Source organism: Lagopus leucura, unplaced genomic scaffold (genome assembly GCF_019238085.1).
Source record: "Lagopus leucura isolate 7727_CA_CO unplaced genomic scaffold, USGS_WTPT01 Super-Scaffold_1, whole genome shotgun sequence".
Taxonomy (NCBI): domain Eukaryota; kingdom Metazoa; phylum Chordata; class Aves; order Galliformes; family Phasianidae; genus Lagopus; species Lagopus leucura.
Genome location: NW_024962250.1, coordinates 36381000 through 36403239, shown reverse-complemented (window position 1 = coordinate 36403239; position 22240 = coordinate 36381000). Strand labels below are relative to the sequence as shown.

The 22240-nt window shown below is 42.2% G+C and overlaps 1 long non-coding RNA gene across 2 annotated transcripts; it reads left to right on the top strand.

Moving 5' to 3' along the window:
* Positions 1-186: 186 nt before the first annotated feature.
* LOC122179592 lies at positions 187-21257 on the top strand. 2 transcript variants are annotated; one of them, XR_006178764.1, is made up of 2 exons: positions 187-264; positions 12776-21257. It is a non-coding gene; the product is annotated as an uncharacterized LOC122179592 (long non-coding RNA). The 2 variants fall into 2 exon arrangements; XR_006178762.1 differs by lacking the exon at positions 12776-21257 and adding an exon at positions 734-2144 and having other exon boundaries at positions 202-264.
* The last annotated feature ends 983 nt before the right edge of the window (positions 21258-22240 follow it).

Here is a 22240-nt window from a genome sequence, read left to right as displayed (position 1 = left end):
TCGCACACACGCACGCACACACACTCCCTCCCTCGCTCACAACCGAGCGTGCTGCCACCGCCCCCCGCCCTCCGTTCCCGCCCACCCGAGCGCCGCCGCCGGGACGCGCCGCCTCATTGGCGCCCGCCGCTGCCGCCGGGACAGCCGGGAAAGGAAGGGGAGCGCGGCCGGAGGAGGAGAGGGCGGCGGCGGCTCGCGGCGCTGTGGCCGGCGGCTCTTCTCGCCCATCCGCGGGCCGGGCGGGAGCGAGGCACATCGGCTGAGGTAAAAACCTTGAAATCCGTGAGGGAAACCCCCGTATTCCCGAGGTTAAAGCTAATATTCCCGAGGTAAAACCCTCTAATCCTGAGGTAAAACGCCGCACTGGGCCCTGTGCGGGGCTCGGAGACCCTTCTCGGGGCTGCGAGCGGGACGGCCCCACCGCGGTGTCCAGAGGGACGCTCGGAAGGACGCTCCCTCAGTGCCCGCCGTGCTCTGAGCGCTCCACAGAGATTCCCGCCCTCAGGGCTCTCCAGCCACCCCGGCTCCCTTTTTTTGTCACCTTTCCTAAAGTGTATTTATAGATGTGGCAGCCAGCAGGATGGCTGGGTGCAGGTAGCATCAAGAACTGTCGGAGTGCTGTTTAAATTCGTTTACTTGGGAAGCCTGATTTCTATCAGAACGCAAGCAGTGGTGTTCATGTGGCTGCTGTGTTTAAAAATGCTGTTCTCTATGGTGTTTGTATTTCTGGTAGGAAAAGAAAAAGGAATCTAGAGGCTGCGGTGCTGGGTTGGTGTAGCCAAAGGCTTCTGATGCACATGAAGGGCAGTCTGAGGCAGTTACATCCCCTGTTTGTTCAGGTACTGAGTTCCCAAACCTTGAAAATGACCAGTCCTGCAAAGGATTCCCACTTCTTGCCCACTCCCCAGAGGTGGGCAGCAGTGTTGGTGTAACAGAGGAGTTAGGACTCAGGTGGATGAAACTGAGAGTGATTGGAGCTGTTGGGAGAGCACTTTCAGACTCGCTGACTTTCAGCCTGGTGAGTTCTCTGTTCCAGCCCTCACTGCGGCCCCAAAGAGAAGCAAGAACTCAATAAATAAAAGCTTTCTGTTATGGAGATATAGCTGTAACAAACGCGGTTCTGCCTCACATCTCTTAGTGTGCCTCTTCCATGTCTCCCCTAATTTTTGCTATCTACAGACTAAACGATTTCACTTCTTTCCTCATGAGCCCTAGTTTCAGTCCTCTGAGCATGCATATTTCCCCCCATTTTCTCTTAGAACCATCCACAATTTCTGAACCACAGCACCCAAGACTGGACACAGTGCTACAGTCAAGTCCACCAGCATCTGCTATGTCATGCCCATCACACACTGTATTCCAGTTTACACACACCAATGCAAAGACTTTTCAGACAGTGATCTATTCACAGTATTGCTGACCTGTTTTACCCCATCATCCATTTCTCTTGACCTACCAGTTATTTCTCCTTCAAGTAGACAGTAATGCTACTCAAGAATGATTTATTGCAACTGTCCTAATCCTTTCCCTTCTCTTTTATTGCTGGATAGATGGACAATCAAGCAGTCAAGACATATTTTAAAACAAAATTCCACAGAATTAGAAAACAGGAAAACCTGTCATTTTTGTAAGTCAACTGCATTCCTGGGTTAGAACTGTGTTATGGTTACAGAATTATTTATACACAATTAAAACTTTAAGTTCGCTTACAGCAACTTAGCTAACATAATCTAAATGCAAAACGTAGTCTGTAACAAATAATTTAAGTCAGTTTGTTGTCTACATCAGTACTAGATAAATTTTTGCAAAAATGGTAACTTCCCATTGCTCTGATAAATGAGGAACCAAACCTGCAGATGCACATAGTTTGCTTTCTTACTTGTACTTAATTCTGTTACTTTTGTTTATCAGCCTAATTCTGAAGTACTCTGATTTATTCACTGCCCCCTGCACTTGTTTCCTTCTGGACTAAACAGTGCATTGGGCAGCTCATAAGGTTACTGATGTCAAACTGTAAAAGGGAAGTTCTGCAGAGAGTGATGGCTGGACAGGCTTCTTAGGTGAAGTTGAGCATGTCATTTTAAATGGTTGTGCTTAAGTCTTCCCATTACTAAATTAAATCCGTCAGTGTTAAAAATCTAAAACTGGAGTGCCTGATATGGTTATTTATTGAAGTCTCTGCTGTACAAGGGATAAAACTGAAGGCCGCTATCCCAGTTTGCTGTCCTGCCTGCAGGTTTTTACTTTTCATTCTGTCATTGTGAAATAGCTGTAGAATCAGTTCTTCACTATAACTGCACAATGGGGTAAAGAATGCATTTGGATAGTTGGGTTTCTCTGAAAACTGCTTCATCTGTTCATCCATTCTGACTGTGTAAAGTACTTTAATCGTGTGTTTTATATCAAGTGATACTTGTATGGTAATAATTAAAGAAAAATGCAAGGTTTTTGGTGAACAAGAAGGATCTTTCCTCTTCTTTAACACATGGCCAGCAGAGTTTACAGAGTTGCTTTCCCATCTTCTCCCAGGTTGTCATCTTTTTTCTGTTTCGGTCTGGAAGATTTCCATCTGTGAAGAGATTTAGCATCACAGCATAAGATACAAATGTAAAACTGCTAATATTTAGGAGGAGCTGTTACTTGGCTTTCTCCTATTTTCTTTTTGGTATAGGTTTTGTATAGCTTCAGAATGATTGCACAAACCCCGGGCAGTGATGGAGGAAAATAAGTTTTAACAACTTAAAATATTTCACACATATGGATATTTTGTATATATTGTATATGTATAAATATATAAAATATATAAAATATCAATCTGCAGGAGTAAAAATTAAATGTCATCGGATAAGTTTCACAGGGAATCATAGAATCATAGAATCACCAAGGTTGGAAAAGACCCAAAAGATCATCCAGTCCAACCGTTCACCTATCACCAATAGCTCCCACTAAACCATGTCCTTCAACACTGGAATGTAGTTGTACATGCAAGTGTGTGGGTCTGAAAATAGTCATGCATGCAAAATCTGCACCCCTTTCTGAAGATCTACAAGAAATAAAGTTTTTAATCACTGTATTTCTCTTGCTGTCAAAGGCACAAGATAAGCTCATTCTTTAAAAACTGCCTTACAGTTTTTAAAACCACGTAGGAAGGAATTTCCATGGCCACCTCTTCACCAGTCCTTTTTGGCACCCAAGCAGTCAGAACAGCAGTCAGGAGCCCTCCGAAACAGACATTTTGCACCAGTGACTCAGATTTGTTCCGCTTCACATTTTTTGTGACTGAAGTTCCACTATAGACCATCTGTTACGGCCACTCGGGCAGGAATACAAGCTCACATCCACGTTGGTGTTCTGTCTGCTCTTTACATAGAAACTTATCAAACAGGACTGCTAAACAGATAACAGTGTGGAAGACCTGCTCTACTGAGCAATAAACATAAATGGATTTAACTGGAGCTTGTAAATGTTTCAGGAAACACACCCAGCATGTATTTGTCTACAGTAAGGGTCATATAATAGTCCATAAAGATCTCCTGTAAGTCAAAAGGAGCATTATCAGTGGGCCTATGGGATTAGTTCAGATATTCCCAGTACCAATCCTAGTAAGCAAGAAAAGATGTGATCTCCCCAGAGAACTAATTATTCAGGCCAGCAGGAAGAAAGAACAGAAAGAGAAAATGTTACGGAGGAAGCAGCAGTGCTGTTTGAAGAGGCAAATCAGTGTGTGAACAAGGCTTTTCTGATGCATCTTTTAACAAAAGTGAACAAGGTGGAATCCTGCATCAAAGTAACTGTCCTGCTCCATCAATTTGATTGAAACAGTACGATCTGACAGTTTTTTACTTTTGAATCAAATTTGTCTGGATCAAAAAAAAAAATTATTTCAGCTGTTTATGCTGCAGTTGATTTCTGCTTCTTATGCTTCATATTTTGGGGGGAAATGGTACGACCAATTTTTGGGCAATGTTTATAATCAGGGTCATATCTCAGTAATAAGAATATACCCTCAGGAACTGGAATCCTGATATGCAGATTTGGGATAAGGATTTTAGGGTCACAGACACAACTATCCAAATGAGAACTAAGTCTTCTTCTCTGTTTATAGACACTGCGTCACTTGAAGTCTGTTTCTGTAGTCAACATGGTAAGATAAGTGGGATCTCACTCGCCTCTGCAGCTGGCTAGCTGCCTCCTCCTAGCATAACAAGCCTAGCTGCTTTCACTTAGTTCCCAATTACCTTTTTTGTTCTTTTTTTTTGTTGTTGTTGAATCCTTCCCCTCCCCCAGCTTCTTTACTTGCCTTCTAGCCCCAGGCACTCCTTTAGGCTTAGTTTTCCGAGCTTTTTGTTAACTTCCCTTCTCTGCCAGTTTCACTCTGCTTGCTTCTGGCAGCGCAGTGTCTTCCTCGCTGATGTCTCCAGCTGTCACTCCCTAACCTCTGGAGGTTTGAGGTTCCAGAAATCCCTGCGTTCTGAGGGCACTGCCTGTGGGGCTGCCTCTGGGGGCTGAAAGCACACGTGGAAATAGGGCACAGCCCATGTGCTTCGTTGTCCCTTGTACTGCTGGGGTATACCTGAATCACAGTTTAAACAGCTCTCCTTCCATTTCTAATTCTGTTTCTTTGATTTTTGATCAAGCTTCCTCATTTCAGTTGTTTCCTAGTTTAAAGCCATCCATCCATCCATTAAGACGAGCACCCTCTGGTCTGGCCCAGCTTCCTACATCACCACGCTCCAAGAGAAACAAAATGGATACACAGAAATATGTGGTTAAGGTGTGCAACTGTATTTCGAGTGTGTGAACTGCTTTCATAGTGCTTCCCAAATCTCCAGCAAGATTCCTACCAGTTTCACTCTCAAGCTGGGTGCTTCTCCATGGTTCTAAAAACAGTTGATAATACATTTGAGATTTTCAGAAAGTACAGAGGCACTGAAGACTGACTAGGCCAAGACAGAATAACTGTTATAAAAGAGAGCAAGAAAGTATTCCTGTTCTATCTTTCTCAACTCTGCCTTCTTTGTGCTGTAGCACAGCTTTAACCTATTAGATACTTCTAAAGTTTTTAAATAATTGCAAATCAATCATATATTGGCAAGAATTGGAAGGGACCTGAAAGATCATCTTGCTCTAAACTTGAAAAAAAAAAAAAAAAAAGATGTTCATTTATATTCTGTAGCTCAACTCAGCATTTTAGGGAATGTTTAACATCAGAGGGGGATCTTACGCCACTTAAACACATTTAAAATATAAGTCCTAATGGGTTCCAAAGCTTGCAATACAAAGCTAGAGAGAGGAAAGAACTGCACAGGTGCCAAGGGCTTCTCCACAGAGCTTTTGAACTCTTGCAGATGTTAGGAGCAAAGATACTTAGACAGAAATGGCTAAGTGCTAGTTACAGATATAAAGACAAATCCTCCTGGGAGTCTGCTGCATCAGCAGGACTGCCCTCATGCTGAGCAGAACAAAGTAAAGAGGTTGGGAAGGAGCTGTGTGTTTCCCAGTCTTAAATTCTGAGAAAAATAATAGACAAAGGCATGGCAGGAGGAAGAATACAAATAAACTGCAGCAGAGGCAGAGGATAAACTTAGTTCACTGAGCAATGGATGTGGTAAAGACAGCTTAAGAGACTGCAGTTAGTATAGGCCATAAAGATCTGGAGCAACCTGGAACAACATTTTAGGCTGGAGATTACAGTGAAGGAAATAAGTTCTTTACTATGAGAGTGGTGAGGTGCTGGAACAGCTGCCCAGAGAGGTTGTGGATGCTCCGACCCTGGAGGTGTTCAAGGCCAGGTTGGATGGGGCCCTGGGCAGCCTGGGCTGGTATGAAATGTGGAGGTTGGTGGCCCTGCATGTGGCAGGGGGGTTGGAGACACATGAGCCTTGAGGTCCCTTCCAACCCTGGCCATTCTGTGATTCTGTGAAAGGGTCTTACTTCAAAAAGGGCCCTTGGCCTGAAGAAGAGAAGAAAACAGGCAGGTAAGCAAAATCCTTTTTTTCCATACAAGAAAGAATTATTCTTCATCTGTTTCCTGCCCTGGAAGTAGTCCCCCTCTGCATCCACTGTAAGCAAGGGAGAGCCATAAGCACTACAGTACAGACACAAACCAGTCAGTGTTGATGTCCACTCCCTGGCTGGGAGATACTGCAGTAGAAGCATTACCTGGAGAGGAATCTATGAATACTGAAATAGGAAGGATGGAAAAAGGAAAGTTTTAAGAACATTTTCTATAATCCAAATCCACTGTTAAGGTTAAGCAAATAGGGCAATTTTACCACTGAGAAAATTAGGTGAATAGGGAGAGATCTGCACCGGAATTACAGATGCCATATAAATGACAAGAAAGAAAGGAATTGTCTTCAGGTGGGAATGGGAACAAGACCTGAAATCATAAAGCAATGAATCCTAGAAAAATGCAGGAATTGATCAGATTTAAATAGAAAATAGCAAATAGCAGCTTAATATCCTGACTAAGCAGACAGTACAAAAATAGATAATCGGAACAAGAACAAAAATGGTGTTGCAGCAACTGCTGGAAGTTTAAAGACTTAGTTGAAAAAATGAGAATTTCTCATTTTAAATGAACACATTGATATAACTCTTTTCTTTGAAAACACTGAAAAGGATTTGTATTCAAGCCTCTGCTGTATGTGATGACAAAAAGAGTCTGGAGTGTTAAGGCTGGGAAAGAAAATGGGGAACATCATTGTACAATCCATCATACATCCTTATTCTCAACTGTGTGTAATGTGGTAGAGATTGTATTCAGCAAAAAGAATACAGAGAAGGCAAAGAAAAGAAATGGCCTGCTGCAATTGCCATACGAGGAGGGGATTAATATACTGGGAATCTTGAACTTGTAAGAAGAAATGCTGGTATAATTCAGCAGAGGTCTGTCAGTATCGTTGATGGAGAATGAGTGATTTATTTTTCAGAACAGTTTTGTATTATTTGATCTCGAATTATCTGGCAAGGTGAAATACTACAAACTTCCATATCCTGTTACAGAGGCAAAAGGTATAAGCAAGTTCAAAAATTAAAATGTGCTGAAGGACACCAAGGAGATTAGACTGTCCTTGTGCATGAACAGGACAGCATAATTGCAACATACATTACATATACAACACAGTAATGAGTTTGCAGGCTTATTTGCCACTAGATAAAAATGCAGCACTATTAGCTTTACAGATCTCTGACATAGAGAAGTCCAGACACCAGATGCAGAATAAGGTAACTCAGTAAATACAGAGGAATTGGAACCAGTGTAAAATCTGTGACGTGTTAGGATAAGATTTGGCATTTTAAATTATTAAGTGGCTACATCGATATGTTATTCAACCCCTTTCTTACAGTTTTCAACATTCTTCAGTGTCGGGGTTTCCAAAAGGATTTATAGCAAGAAGGTATCACCAAGACTTGAATGAGAATAGATCAAAAATAGCATTGAGGTTTATTTTAAGAGAATGCAAGGAGGAATTAAAAACATCATTTGCAAAGGCACCACAAAACACCTCTGGAAAATTCATTTTCAGCTATATTTAGTACATTTGAAGAAATGGTGGCTCCCACTTGAGCTATATCAGCTCCAATACAGATAAACAATAGTCAGATTACATAGGCTTGTCTTGAATAACTAAATATTTAATGCAGTTGTGCACTTCTGAGTCATGTTTGGTTTTTGTATGCATCTTTTCAGGTGATTTCCTGCCTCTAAGCAGTCTTACCTCATAACTGCAATTTCTGTAGGTGGACATCTGTACTTCATTTATTTAAGTCCATTCAATATCAAAAGTATGTCGAGACAATGAAACTAATGCTGAGAGCTTTTAGTACACAAATAGCTCTTCAGTACAAAGAGCCCTTCAGTACACTCTTCCCTGCAATTTTTTTTCTACAATAATTCAGTTCTCACTTTGTTTAGCTCTGATAGCTCCATAAGCCTGGTTCTTGAAAATTTATCCTCATCTCATAGCACGACTGTTAGACAGACGCTGCAAGGACAGCAATGTCTGTCCCACTGAAGTTCTACAGTGTGTTTTTTTTTCCTTATACTGATTCATACCTAGATCAAATTCATATTATCATCTTAGGTTCCTTTTGTGAAGACTCACTGCAACTTCATTCAAAACCTCAAACACTGTCTACATAAGCCAGATCCTGGAAAATACAGAAGAAAAAAAAAACTTTACTCCATCTTGTATATAAAACATCTATTGCTGATACATGTATAATTTTATTTGATTTGCAATACTTCACTTTTTTCTTTCTTGCCAAAACCAACAGTAGCTGTTGCTAATGCTGTTTGCCAGCATCTCCATCTGCATCTTTGGTTCCTTGTTGCCTTCTTGCTGTTAGCATTTAATCATAATCACAGAACGGCCTGGGTTGAAAAGGACCACAGTGCTCATCCAGTTCCAACCCCCTGCTATATGCAGGTCACCAACCAGCAGCCCAGGCTACCCAGTGCCACATCCAGCCTGGCCTTGAATGCCTCCAGGGATGGGGCATCCACAGCCTCCTTGGGCAACCTGTGCCAGTGCCTCACCACCCTCTGGGTGAAAAACTTCCTCCCTTTACAGAAGTCTGATTGCATCTCTGAATTCTCGTGGGAATTTTTCCCCTTTGGTGGTTAAAATGTATAGTAGCATGAAGTTATTTGTACTGTGAATCACATTTTCCTGTAGCTCAAGGCCTTGGCCTGGTCCCCTCTCAGATGTCCTACACAGTGCTCTGTCAGTGGTACGGAACACCTCTCTCTCATCTACGAGGTCCCAGGCTCACCCTGCATGTGCCAACATTTCAGTACTGTTAGTAACACCAGGTTCCATTTCAGGGTGTTTAACTAAATGAACCTCAAAATTTTACCATGTAGAAACTGGACCCTTCATTATCTTACCTTTCCTTAATCCTTTCTTTTGGAATGATTTCCATAAAGCACCCAGGAAAACAGTCAATTTTGTCTCCAAGTCAGCACTGCATTTGTTTCAAGTTTTTGTCCGAGCTGTTTTCTGCGACTGTTTACTTAAGTGATTATGTGTTTAGGTGCACACAGGTATATTTTTAAAGCTTTCAGTCCAATTTACACAAATGCTATATTTAACGCATTTTTCTCTGGAGCTTCATGTCCCAGTTGTCCTATTAGTATTGTGACACGTCTGCTCATATGAGGCACATCCACTGCACATCTCAATAAAAGTAAACATCCTGTGTTTCTCAGCCTTCTCTAAAGCCCAACAGATGGCTGCTACTTTTACAAACTGTGCTGAATAGAATGGCTCACGTTTCCCTTGCAAGAGTCTTATTTCTGGAATCCAAACCCAATATAATTCTTGCAGTTTGGAACACGGATCTAGGCACAGATCTGTGGAGCCCGCATCAGTCCCACATGCTGACTCTTTGCAGCTCAGATCCGCTTGCTTTTCAGAATGGATGTACAGGGGAACATACTTGGTATTTCTGAACCATCCAAAGCTGCAGGATGACTATAATGGCTTCCACATGTATGTCCTTGATCATCAAACCTAAAGGTCCTTTGTGCTATACATCTGTCAGAACCTTTAATGTTCTCTTTTTTTTTTTTTTTTCCCCAGAGAAAAGTGTTTTTTGGAGATATAGGATATTCTTAGAATGACTGGATTTCACCTTAATGCTCGGAGCCAGTCCCTGTTCAGGATACTGTCAGAATCTGTGGGAAATATTGTACATTTTCACTCCCTTACCTAACGCTCAGCAGACAGATGCCACAGGCGTACGGCTTAGCCTGATTTTGCAGCAGCAGTGCTACACTGATGTTATCTGTTCTTACCCCCATCCAGGAATCAAGGGTGCTCCGGTGCCTGGGTGAATTAGCAGCAATGCCAGCTTGAGACTTTACTCTGCATGCATGAAGGTGATGAGTTCAGGAGCTCATTCCTGTCTCATTTTTTTCCTCAAAAAATCATCTCTGGAGCTACTTCGGCTGCAGATCAGGGCAAGCAGTTGCTGTATAAGTTTTACAGCAGTCACAGGGCAGTTTAGGAATGGTCTTCATCTTTGCCTGCTGAAAATTTTTCTCCACTGAATGGCAGGCTTGCAGTCAGCTACTTGTTCCCAATATCCAGTGACTGAATTAAGGATCTAATGAAAAAAAAAAAAAAAAAAGCTTCAGGAAGACCTTACAAACTAATTATTTTTTTTGTGTTCTTTTGGACCTTACGAACTAATTATTTTTTTGCATGGAAGATTTTAAGTGAGCTACACAGCTGTTATGTAGTGTCCAGAGGCCCTAAAATTATGCCATTTGTTTAGGCATGTTTATGTCAGGCTTAACTCTGGAGAATTAAGGAAGTCCTTATACTTCTCCTCCAAATATACTGTCTACCAAAATAGTTGAGTGCAAGCTAACGTACTAGCTACCCTTGTAGACTTACATCACCAAGACCCTGTCTGATTCATGGCATTTGCAGGATATTTTTTCATCATACCAACACAGAAACAGAACAGGAGACTGGCCACAACCCAAAACCCATCAAGTCTTCTTTATTTCCTAAATCAGTTATTTGCACTTCCAATTTCCTTTACCATTCATGTGGTATTTTTTTTTTGGTGGGTTTCTTTTTAAACAGACTATTTTCATTGTGTTTAAAATGTTTTGGGGTTTTTTTTTGTGTGTGTGTACCATATTATTTGCATTGTATCACTTCATGCTTAGCCAGCTTGACCTTCAACTCAACACTGGATCACTTCTGAGTGACCCTGGAGAACTGAGAAACCAGAGATTTGAAAGGTTTCTCACCAGAGGTCTGGTCATGGTGATGGCATTCTGCTTTAACTCCCAGTAATGGTAACATCCTCTTGGAGCAGTTTTTCTGTTGATCACAAGATCTAACTGGTTTAAGCTGAGACAGTCTTCAGCCAGTCTTGCAATGCTTCCTTAAAGAGAGGTTCCCTGGGTGGTTATATCCATATTCACATTAATAGGGCTAAGTGTCATTGACTGGTGTACACAGCCAAAGAGTTTCTAGAGAGGATCTGTTGGCTTTTTGTTTTGCTTTCTTTTATAAAAAGTTCTGCTCAGAAAAATCAATATAACCGAAAAAAAGCAACCTATCAACATTTTCCAGTACATATAGCAGAGATTCCATTTGCTTTACCTAACACACATGAAAAATGTGTACTAAGATCAGATGAACTACTTGCATTCATTGAACTCTGCCAGGAATTTCATATATTTTGTTAACTGCAATATTCCAGTACTTGAAGGGAGCATATGCACAGGAGGGGGAATGGTTGTTTACGAGGGTGGACAGTGATAGGACAAGGGGGAATGGTCTTAAACTGAGGCAGGGGAGGTTTAGGTTGGATATGAGGAAGTTTTTCACATAGAGGGTTGTGAGGCACTGGCACAGGTTGCCCAAGGAGGCTGTGGATGCCCCATCCCTGGAGGCATTCAAGGCCAGGCTGGATGTGGCTTTGGGCAGCTGGTTGGTGACCTGCACACAGCAGGGGGTTGGGACTAGATGGTCATCGTGGTCCTTTGCAACCCGGGCTATTCTATGATTCTGTGATTCTATGATTCCAGTTCTTTTAGATTAAAAATCTAAAAGAAATATATTAGGACTGCTGGTACTGATCCTCATGCAGGTGCTTTTTAATAAACTAAGAACCACAAAGTTTTATCTACTTTTTTCTGTCAGTGTTCACTTTTTTTTTTTTATAAAACAGTCATATTTCAACTTTGTTGAGTTTTTCCAATCATCCCTGAACCATCTTGTCTGCAATATTAAGACACATCCTTATGTTTGTAGACATCCCTTGCCACCTGGGCATCTGGACAACAGAACAATCATAAGGACTATAAAGGTTGATCAACTCTTCTGCTTTTTCAAAAAATTATGGTTTATGCACAAGTGTGCTCGGGTGAATATATCATGAATGTTATCAGTGGTCACATGAGGCATCAAAATCTGTTGCTCCTTACACAGAAACTTGTATTCAATTGTGACCCAAGCCAATAGATACGATTTCTACAGATATTTGTTACATTGAGGAGGAAAGGCCATATAGTGCAGCCTTACAAATTTTAAGTGGGAGAGAAACTTTGTATGAATGTGCTCATCGTAACCAGAGCTTCAAACACATGCTGTGAGAAACCCATAATAAACACACACAACCTCTCAGCCTTTTACTCCTTGTTCATACACAGATCCTACAACCTATATATCACCTACATCTGGCTCTTTTCTTTCCCCACTTAATTTCTAAGTGCTGTGCATGCTTTACACTATGCTGAAATCTGTTCCAGCCGGTCAGGCTACGCTGCTGCTACAAAGGATGAAAGCAAGGTCAAGCTAATCAAGCCCAAGAGGATAGCAACCCATGTGGCTATTAAAGAAGGTTACAGTAGGCTCAGAGTTGTCAGGAGAGACATACAAACAGCTCCTTACGAGTGTAAATAAGGCAGATTTAAATGTGTTTAATCGTGCGTGCCTGTCTCAAAATCTGGCTCATCGTTCTTCTTTCTATTTCTCACTCAGGGTCACCAGTGCCTGAAAACACTGATATGCCAAGGAAGCCAATTCCCTGTGGGAGCGTGACTGTGCTCCACACACAGAAATTTCCCCTTCTGTCACTTGGCATGGTTCAGTATGTGACTTGCTAATTCAAAATATAAACAGAGAGGAACTAGGGCCAATAGTTGAAGAGCTGCAAGCAGAATTCTCAGCCCTTCCCAGTAAGTGAATGATACCTCCCCTCTGGAACTATCACCCATTTCTCTGTTGGTTTTTTTTTTTAGCTTAACCAGTATTATATCCTTGGAACTTAGGAGGAAATGGGAAAAATGCCATACTCAAACACGTTTCAGGCTGAAAAAGCAAACCGCTCAATGTCTGCAGTGCATGATCCATAATTTAGCAGGCGAGTTTCTCTCATCCTCTAGTTCTTTTGTTCCCATGAATTGCTTATTTCCTTTCTTTCTCTGTATCATTTTCTCTTGTAACTTTGTTGTTCTTTAACACCTTTTAATTATAGTATGAAATACATAAGCATGTATTTAAATACATCTCAGTTCCTGCTGCTCTCATCCTGGTTATAAACGCAATTTAAAAACCTTACTCATATTTATGCACCATTCATCAAGCTTCTGAGAAGGAAAAAACTTTCCTGTATGCCTTCCTTTACAAGTTTTCCTTCATTTCCATGCGTCAGGCCTGCTGCAGCTTTGCAGGCTTTGCCTGAAAATGCATAAGAAAATGAAACATCCATGTTAAACAAATGGAAAATACACTGAGAGTACAGCCAGACATTTTCTGAAAGCCAAACTTAGGACACTGCCTTTCCTTTGGTTCTTTATCTAACCCAGTGAGTGCTGACTCTCTCCCAGGATGGCAGTGAACTTCAGCAGGAGGCAGTAACGATGTCTTAACAGTAACTGCCATAGTAATGGTGTGTCTTCTTTCCCCTCCTGCAGCAGGATGGAGCACCTGGTTCTGCTTTGGAAGGTGAAACCAAGAGGTTTCTTGCTTAGGGACAACACTGTTGTACATGTGGGGATTCTTTACTGGGAATCTTGTGGCATCTTTGCTTGGCATATCCTCAGGAATTGCTTTGATAATTGCTCCACTCTTTTTACACAAGGTGCTCATTTGGTACTTGCCAAACCCTTCCAATGTCCATCTACAATTCATAACACTTTCTTGACACTTATCAGGGAACCAAGTGAGCAGGGAACTAGCTGCAAAAGCTGCTTGCTCCCTGGGCTCCCTCCTTTGTTCAGAGGAGCTCATCTGAACTTTTATTACAAAAAATACTCAAGAATTAAGATAAAGACTTTAATCCAGTGTGACTTTCCACTCACAGGACTGCACCTGGAGCATGGACCACATGCACACAGTTCTGAAACAATCCAGTGCTGCTCACAGCTCATGTTTCATTTCAGAGCCAAACTTGGAAAGCTCAGACTAGCAGTTGCATTTTAAAGGAGCTGGTTTTGCCTTTTAAGTGTTTGAATTTGAAGTTCAAAGTTAGTATCTCAAATTAAAGAAAGCTGATAATGTATGGCAATACAGAGGGCATGATGCCTTTAATAGAATTATTAAACTGAATTAATGACTACGTTTTTCAATAGGGAGAAAGAAGAGGGAGTAGAAAGGGGCCATGAAAGTTAATATTTCTATCCAAAGAATTAAAAAATCAGTTCTCCTGATTGTTTTCAGTTAATTAATTCTAAGAAAATTCTAAGAAAACAGAATTTATCAGTGATGCTGTAGTAAATGAGCAGCTCTCAGCAGTCTGCCATCCTGAGTCTATCAGCATATATTCAAATTCCCTGCTGGAGCAGGGGTTGGACCAGTAGGACCCAAACTTGTCCACAGCTTAGAAGCTCAAGAATGCTCACTTCAGCAGATATTTTACTTATTTTGGCTAACAAAAGATAGAACAAAATAAAATAAATGACCCAAAGCCGTTCAAGAGTATTAGTACATAAATAGTAATCAAGCTCAGTAACGTGATCAGTGGCTATTGTGAAAGCTGTTATCTGTTAATCACAGTTTAGTCATTCCAGGTTGATTTCAGAGCAACTTCTGTCAGTACCCCAAACCAGCTACATTTCATCTTAGCTGAAGTTATCTTCAAATGGCTTTCTAGATTAGGTTTTGGTAATTCAGGCTACAGATTACAATACATTAACAGCCCATTTAACAGCCATAGCAGATCCTACCTGGAAACTGAGACTGAGGAAATAAAAGCATCAGTTATTGATTCTAAACTTGCCTTCCAGTCAGAATCATTTTACCTTTTTGCCTCTGGTTTGGAGACAGACGAACTAATTGAGATTTCATCATGTCATCAGGAGCAGCCAAATTCAGAAACACCAGGAACACACAGGAGAACAGCAGTGATTTTGCCCACATCCAGTTGGCCGGCAGTGAAGAGGAGCGATCCCATGACTGTGCAGCACAGCCCAAAACAGCATGAAGCATTTCCGTTCCCAATTCTACAAAAAGTCCTTTGTCACTTTGAGAAAGCTCCTTTAACATCCTTTCATATCCCACTGGTCCCCTCTGAAAGCGGCCGCTAGAGAAGGTTTTGTGGGCTGAAGTCAGATTTGGACTAGATTAATGCATGATGCTGAGTCTACATGCATACCAAACTAATTGTGTTGCAAGACAACTAACACTTGGATTTATTCTAGGTAATATTTTATTTGGGATGGGGTGCAGCTCAAATGGTAGAGGAAAAAGGCCAGAAAACTGTCGAGATCATTTAGTCTGGTAAGAGATACAACTCATTTCTCAAAAAAAATGAAGTCCAGTCTTAGTCCAGTGCCACGGTGCCATGTAGGTATAGGCAAGTAGCTGGAATGGTTAATTGTGCCCCTATCCCCCTTTATAAAGTACCTTATTTCCCATTTGACTGATGTTTTGAATGGCATCCCATTTCAGCTCACAGGCATTCATCCTGTCAGACTCTAACTATTGTGATAAGAGCCTTTTATTACCAAATTTTATCTCTGCATAAAGTCATTAGCTGAAGAACAAAGCCTGCAGCACTCACAAGCTGTGGAAGGTGGGATATTCCTCTTTACATCCTTCTGTCTTCATTCTGCGGTTTTCTCCAGCACAGAGATGCAGTACAGGGTCTGGCAGGGGATGAGTTTGTGGTGCTGGGGCTCATACTGTCCATTATCAGATCTGGAGCGCAGGTCCCAAAGCAGCACATGCCCTCAGTTTAGCACAAGGCACCCCATCTTTAGAGGGCCTTCACTCACATACACTTCAGAGAGGCCATGAGCTTCCTAGAATTTGAAATACATAGGATTCAGGCCAGCTCAGGATTTACAACTTGCATGGGTTAAGTAGTGGTATTGGCACTTACTGTATGTTTCCTTATGGAGAAAGCAACAAATGCAAGCGAACTTCAATAGAAATGAAACAATGATAAAAACAAACATTGGGGAAAACATCAGAGTACAAATTTGTACTCCAAACATTTAGACAGTGCTAAATCTAGATGTGTATCAGGCTAAGCTAACCAGAGACAGGAAGAAATTCAGAAATTGTCAGTCCTAGATGAAAAGTGCATTAGGTGGTTTTCTTTTACGTAGCTACTTCATAAGTGTCCCCTTCACAAAGCACACTTAAAAGCAGGTTCGTGGTGCAGGGGAAGCAGTTAACAGCACCAGCACCATTTCCTTTGCAGTGATTCTTCCAGCAGCGCAGCCGCCCTGTGCAGCACTGGTACAGCTGATGGTGCCCCACACCCTTGCGGTTGCACTGACAGCTTTTTCTGCTCTGTATTACAAAGCCTTCAGAGGCAGCATTGGTTACACCAGAGGATTCATAGTTTTCTGAAAGGGCAACAGCTGCCCGTGCTCCACCTGAGTGCAGCTGAAGAGTTGAGGTCTGCAGCTGAGTGAACACAGCTTTTCTCCCTTACATTATTTAACAATAAAAGGGAGACAGAGGCAATATGTGACTTTAGCCAAGGTACGATTTTTCAGAATAGTTTAGGGCATGTTTTATGTTCTGCAGGGGTTTTCCATGACTTGGGAAAGCCTAAATGTGTACTGAGAAACATCTTCAACCTTCCCATAATAAAGGCCGTGAGTGACTGCAGCTACTTAAGACCTGCCTTGGTTTCTTTAAGGGCACTGTCAGTGGCATTAGTGCATTAAATACAACAACAGTAATCTGCCAGTAACCAAACAGACCTGGCAGAAAAGCACCACGGGTTTGTCAAACTTCAGTGAAATTAAACACTTGTTCTGTCATCTCTGTTCTTTACAAATTACTGTGCAGCCTTCACACATCTCATGCTGTTATCCCAACTGTGCACAGCAGTAAGAGCCTCTGCTGTTTATAAAACACACTCAGGAACACAGCAAGCAAATCGAGTGTTCAGCAGTGGTCAGAAGGCAACAGCCTTCACGTGCCCCACCAGCTCTCACTTCAGCCACCTCTTTCGCATCCATTCCATTGCTCAGGCTCCACAGAACAGTTTGAGTTGGAAAGGACCTTTAAAAGTCATCTAGTCCAGCTCCCACCCAGTGAAGATGAACAGGGACTTGCTGTTTGCATTCCACCCTTTGGCTCTTCAGCAATAGACCGCAAATAAAAACTCATCAGTATTGCTTTACCCTCACCCCCAGCAAAGAGCCTTCATGTAACTTTTCCTTGGGGCCACTTGGGTCACAGCCTGGAGCCCCTGTCTCTGAAGAGGTTTCTCCCTCTTGCATTCTGCCCAACCCACTGCTTCCAAGTCAGATTTATTGCAGCCTGCTCACAGTGTGCAGCAGTCACACAGGCACTGCCCAGACACACTGAGGCCAGACCACGCAGGGACCACCTCATAGTTCCCAAACGGAGTTACCGATCTGTGCCAGAAGACTTTATGATGACTTTTGCTCTGTTGTGACAGATTGGGGATTTCTCAGCCCACAGCCTGCCTGCCTGGCATTATCTCTTCACTCATCTATTTCTGTTCTCGTGTGCTTTACTCCCTCTGGCGCGTTGGCTGCACCTCCAGCCACAGTGCAAGGTGAGCACGTAGCAACACGGCTCAGCAGTCAGTCAGTGACACTCACTGACACTGGGAAGATTTTCTTGGGGAAAGTAAAGATAAATGCCACTGTATATCACTCGTTATAAGCTGGTATTCTATTCATAATGGTTCTCAAGAACCTCCTGCTCATGAAATGCACAATAATGAAACCATCTTGACAAAAAGAGAAGACATATTGTATATACTGAATGCTGCATTTTTCACACACCTAAACTGCACTTGGGTTCTAAGGGCCTGAAGTTTTAATTTTGCTCCTTGAGAACAACTATGTAACATACCTTTAAAAGTGAGGGGGTTTATTTTTAGTCATACTGGAGATAATGGAAAAAACCTCAAATCCTATCTAAAATCTGGGAAAAAATAAGCTATGAATGTCAGAACACCATTTCCTTCCAGAAGATTACCAATGGTTTATTATTCCAAGCGTATATTTAGAATATTCCACTTTCATAGTTGCTTTAATATCAACCACATTAAAACATTTCTGATAGCTGATTGACCGCCTCCATAAGCAAATCCCAAGCTCCCACACCTGTTCCATTACACCGAGTGCTCACAGCATCCTTCCCATGTGTGCACACACACGTGGAGCCTCGGCACGTTTCTCAGGCACACAGACACTGCATGAAGAACACGTGGCCCGAAACGTCAGCGAAACAAAAAAGCACACCCTGCTTTTAGAGCACTCGGTAGTGTCCCTGCAGCAGCCTGGTGATTAAAAATGGAGTTTTAAAACTCTGTGTTTCCTGTTCCTTTGGTGCTGAGCAGCTCTTGTGCCACGAGTTAGAAACCAAACATCAATAACGATTCTCCCTGTTTTCTGCTGTAGGTCACCTACATGAACGTACTTTATTCCCCTACGCTTTGGGCAGACCAACTGAACATTCTGGTTTGCACCCACGTTAGGTAACACTGTCATCTTTCTTCTCTGAGGTTTTGTGGAGGTCTCAGGAACACACAGAGGACAAGAAACACCTGTGTGGTGGCTCAGCTATCCAAGCAGCATGGAAAAGGCGTTAAGAACTCGGGGGAGGGGGGGGGTTTATTTTGCAAACAAAAGGAAAGTTCATTTCCTCTGTTAGCTCTCCAGAGCATTAGGTGCAAAAACACGCCTGGAGCTCGTGAAAGACCTTTACTTATGTCTGAATCTACCAAAATTCTTCATAGAGCCATCTGAAAAACATTTGATTTCTCCTTTACAAAATACTACAGAGCTTTTCTGAACCGTTTCATCAAGAAGGCTGTTAATAAAAAACACACAGACCAACAGAAATTGTGAGCTATAATCAAATCTTTTGTTTGGGTTTTTTGAGTTTGGGTTTTTTTTTCCCCATATATTTGAAGAGTATTGACAGAACAGTCAAAACTGCCTTCTTATTGCAGCAGTAGTTAACTGTCCACATGCTGACTGCTATGTAAATAAATCCAGTGATCAGCAAGTGAGCTTGGTATATTGCACACACCTGCAAGAAACCACAAGTACTTACACTGTATCTCATCTGAATGCAGTCATGGGACATTCCAACAGTTTAGAAAATAAATGGGCACAAATTCATAACTGAAGCATGATGAAGGTTTGCTTTAGAATGTAGGGAACAACAGTGAGGTGAAAACAAACACAAACGTCCTGGATGGCAGCGAATGCAGAAAGGACCAGACACTCATTGCGTGTGCCACTGAGCTGGCTCCTAACAACCCAGGGCTCCTCCGCTCACTGTCTGGCCATCCTGGCAATAGACCACAACACAAATGTTAAAATAATAACACTAATAAAAATAAGTATGGATTCCAGCTTATTTTAGCCTAGATGTTCTAACACAACATCACCATTCATTCCTTGGCATGGGGATGGGATGCCTGTGTGCTCCTACTGCGTTCCTTAATCACCTCAACACTTTATACTCTTTGCAAAGGTTAGGGCAGCAAGTTTGATCTGACTATAAGAATTAATTCCAACAATCATGTAATTATCCTGTTGCTGTAATGACAAATGCCTACACAGAACGACCCGAGATCCCTGTGAGTGCTGTGTTAATTGTTTTGTATCCAGACAGATTCCTCCGACAGTATCTTAAAACAAGTTTAGCGTTGCAAATGCAGCTCTACATCTTCTTGCTGCAAATCTACAGCTACACAAACTTCTGGGAATAAACACTGCAAAGAACTTCCCACTGTTTCTCCTGATCCCTCAATTTACCGGTCCTAAGTCAAGTCCAAGTTCGTTGTTACAGAGAAGCCCTGAGGCTTCCTTCCTCAAGTCCATCCCACAAATTGCTGTTAGAGAACACTGGTTAAGGTGCAGACACTTCCAGGTATCTTACCTGTTACATGTGTGTTCAGTGGGTTTGAATCTGAAGCAGCAAACAGTGGCATGCATTGCACTCCTAGGAGTTCAACTCCACTGATAATTAACAATTCCTGTATTAAAAACATCAAGAAAAGTCAACTGTGGTTCTGCATTTGTGCTTCAGCTTTAGTCTAGTGTACTTCTCAGCATTAATCATGCCAGATTGTTACTACTTAGAATGTAACAATCCTTTGGTGATCTACTGAAATTCTGGTTGGTTTTTGTTTGTTTGTTGTAACATTTATTAAATATTTAACCTCCTCAAATGATTTAAATTAGCACACAGAACCGTCTCGAATTCCTCCTAGCATTTCTTACCACCAGTTCTGACTTCCTATGGCAAAAGGCTGTTCCAAAATCACCCTTATAGGATTTTTAGCAGCATCAAATCTTTATTCCAAACATGAGAGAGTAAGATTGATATTGATCTGAAAACTTAATGCATTCCCATAAGACGACTGGTATCACCACGCTCACTTTCTTCTTTTTCCATGTCCCAGGAAACCCAGTGGTGCCTGCATGGTAGAGGCCGCAGTACTGGCTCGACCTGTGGCTCTCCTCACTGGCACAAGTTAAGGAAGAAAACCCAACCCTTGTGAGCAGACAGCTTCTGCCTCTCCTGCACGCTTCACTGCTGAATTGTTCATCCCACAGACAAACAGGAACTGGCTTTTATGCTTGAAGGGTGTTTATATTTTGCATAATTTAGTGAAGGCCCTATCCTGCTTCCATCAAGCTCAAAAGCAAAAGCAAGCTGTTACACTTGTGCCAAAGGGAGCCAAGGAGCCTCACAGACAGCCCTGACCAAAGGGCACGGGGGTCTGCCTGCCTGTCTTCATCCATTCATCAGTGTAGTAAGTAGCAGCCCCTCAGCCTACACCATGCTAAGAGAGGAAAGGGACAGGATTCGCCCCACTCCAGAAACAGATATCAAAGCACTCCTACCTCTGCTCACCTGCCCTCACCATTACCAACTTTATTTACATTGGTCAAATAACTCCTGCTGCTCCCCCAAAGCAGGGGGAAATCCTACACCCAACTGAAATAGATTGGAGATTCACGATCATTGAGGTCCCTTCCAACCCCAGCCATTCAGTGATTCTGTGAAATGCCCCACTTGGAATGGGATCCATCTCTGAAGGTAGGCAGAGGGAGCAGCCCCAGGCACAGAGGGCAGCATGCACTGCTGGATTTAACCTGCAGAGAAAGGAAAAGAAACAAAGGAGAAGATTAGGAAAGCTCTGACTGTGAGTAAATCCGTTTTCTTTCATGTGTTCACTAATATTCTCCTGCTGCTCCGAAATATGATGCTCTAGGTTTATTCTCATCTCTGAATAAAGATGGACGCTTTTCTGTGCTCAAGTAATCTATCTGGATTTTTAATTTTCATTTACTGGAAAAAAAATCTGATACTGAATTAGATAAGAATTAGAGCTTCCCTTGGGGTGAAGCAGTTAACACAATGAAGATTTGTGACTGCCTGCAACCTGCAGTTGCAATTATATGAGTACCATACAGGTCAGATATGTTTCTTAACAACACCGAGGGCAACTCAGAGACTTCCAAACTAAGCTAACAGGTGGAATACAGTCAGCCAAGTCAACCTGCCTCACTTCAGGTCTGTTATTTCTTTAGTTCCATATTATATCCGTTCTCTGTGGTCTATGAAAATTTCAGTTTACAAAAGCACACAGCATTAATTAGTTGTTAACATGTGGTTTCCACCCATGTTTATTTTATGGATATTAATCTGAAATTAAGTCAACATGAAACTAAAAAGCATGCAGCATTTTCAGGGGCAACACAAGCCTGAGTCTCCTGACAGCTGAGGAAAATGCAAACAGCCGTGGGACTGGGAAAAAGTTGTGTGCAAAAACCAATGTTGGGGAAGGCATGGCTGGAGCTGGTAATTTGTTATGGATCAGTTTATTGCGGAAACAACAGATACAGGCTGCACATTTCAAACACTGCTACCAGAACTCCCACCTCTGCTGCTTTGCTTGGCAAAACATACATAGGGTCTCTCCCAAAAGACACTTTAAAGAAAGAGGAGGCAACCAAAAGCTCCCTCACTGTGCATTTCCATAAAGCACACCCACCATTTACTCAAGAAATGAAGTGCTGGCCAACAAGTTCATTCCACTGAGCATGCTGAGGTACAAGAAGAGTAAAGGAACTCAGCCCAATGGCCTGACCTGGTCAGAGGGCTCTGAACCTTTTGGCCCCACTCAGTCACAAAATTCAGTTCCACTGTCCCAAGCGATGACTCTGTGACCTGGGAGGACAAAAGAGCTGAAAGGGCACAAGGTGCAGATGTGTCCCAGCCACTGTCTGAGCTGTCTCAAAATT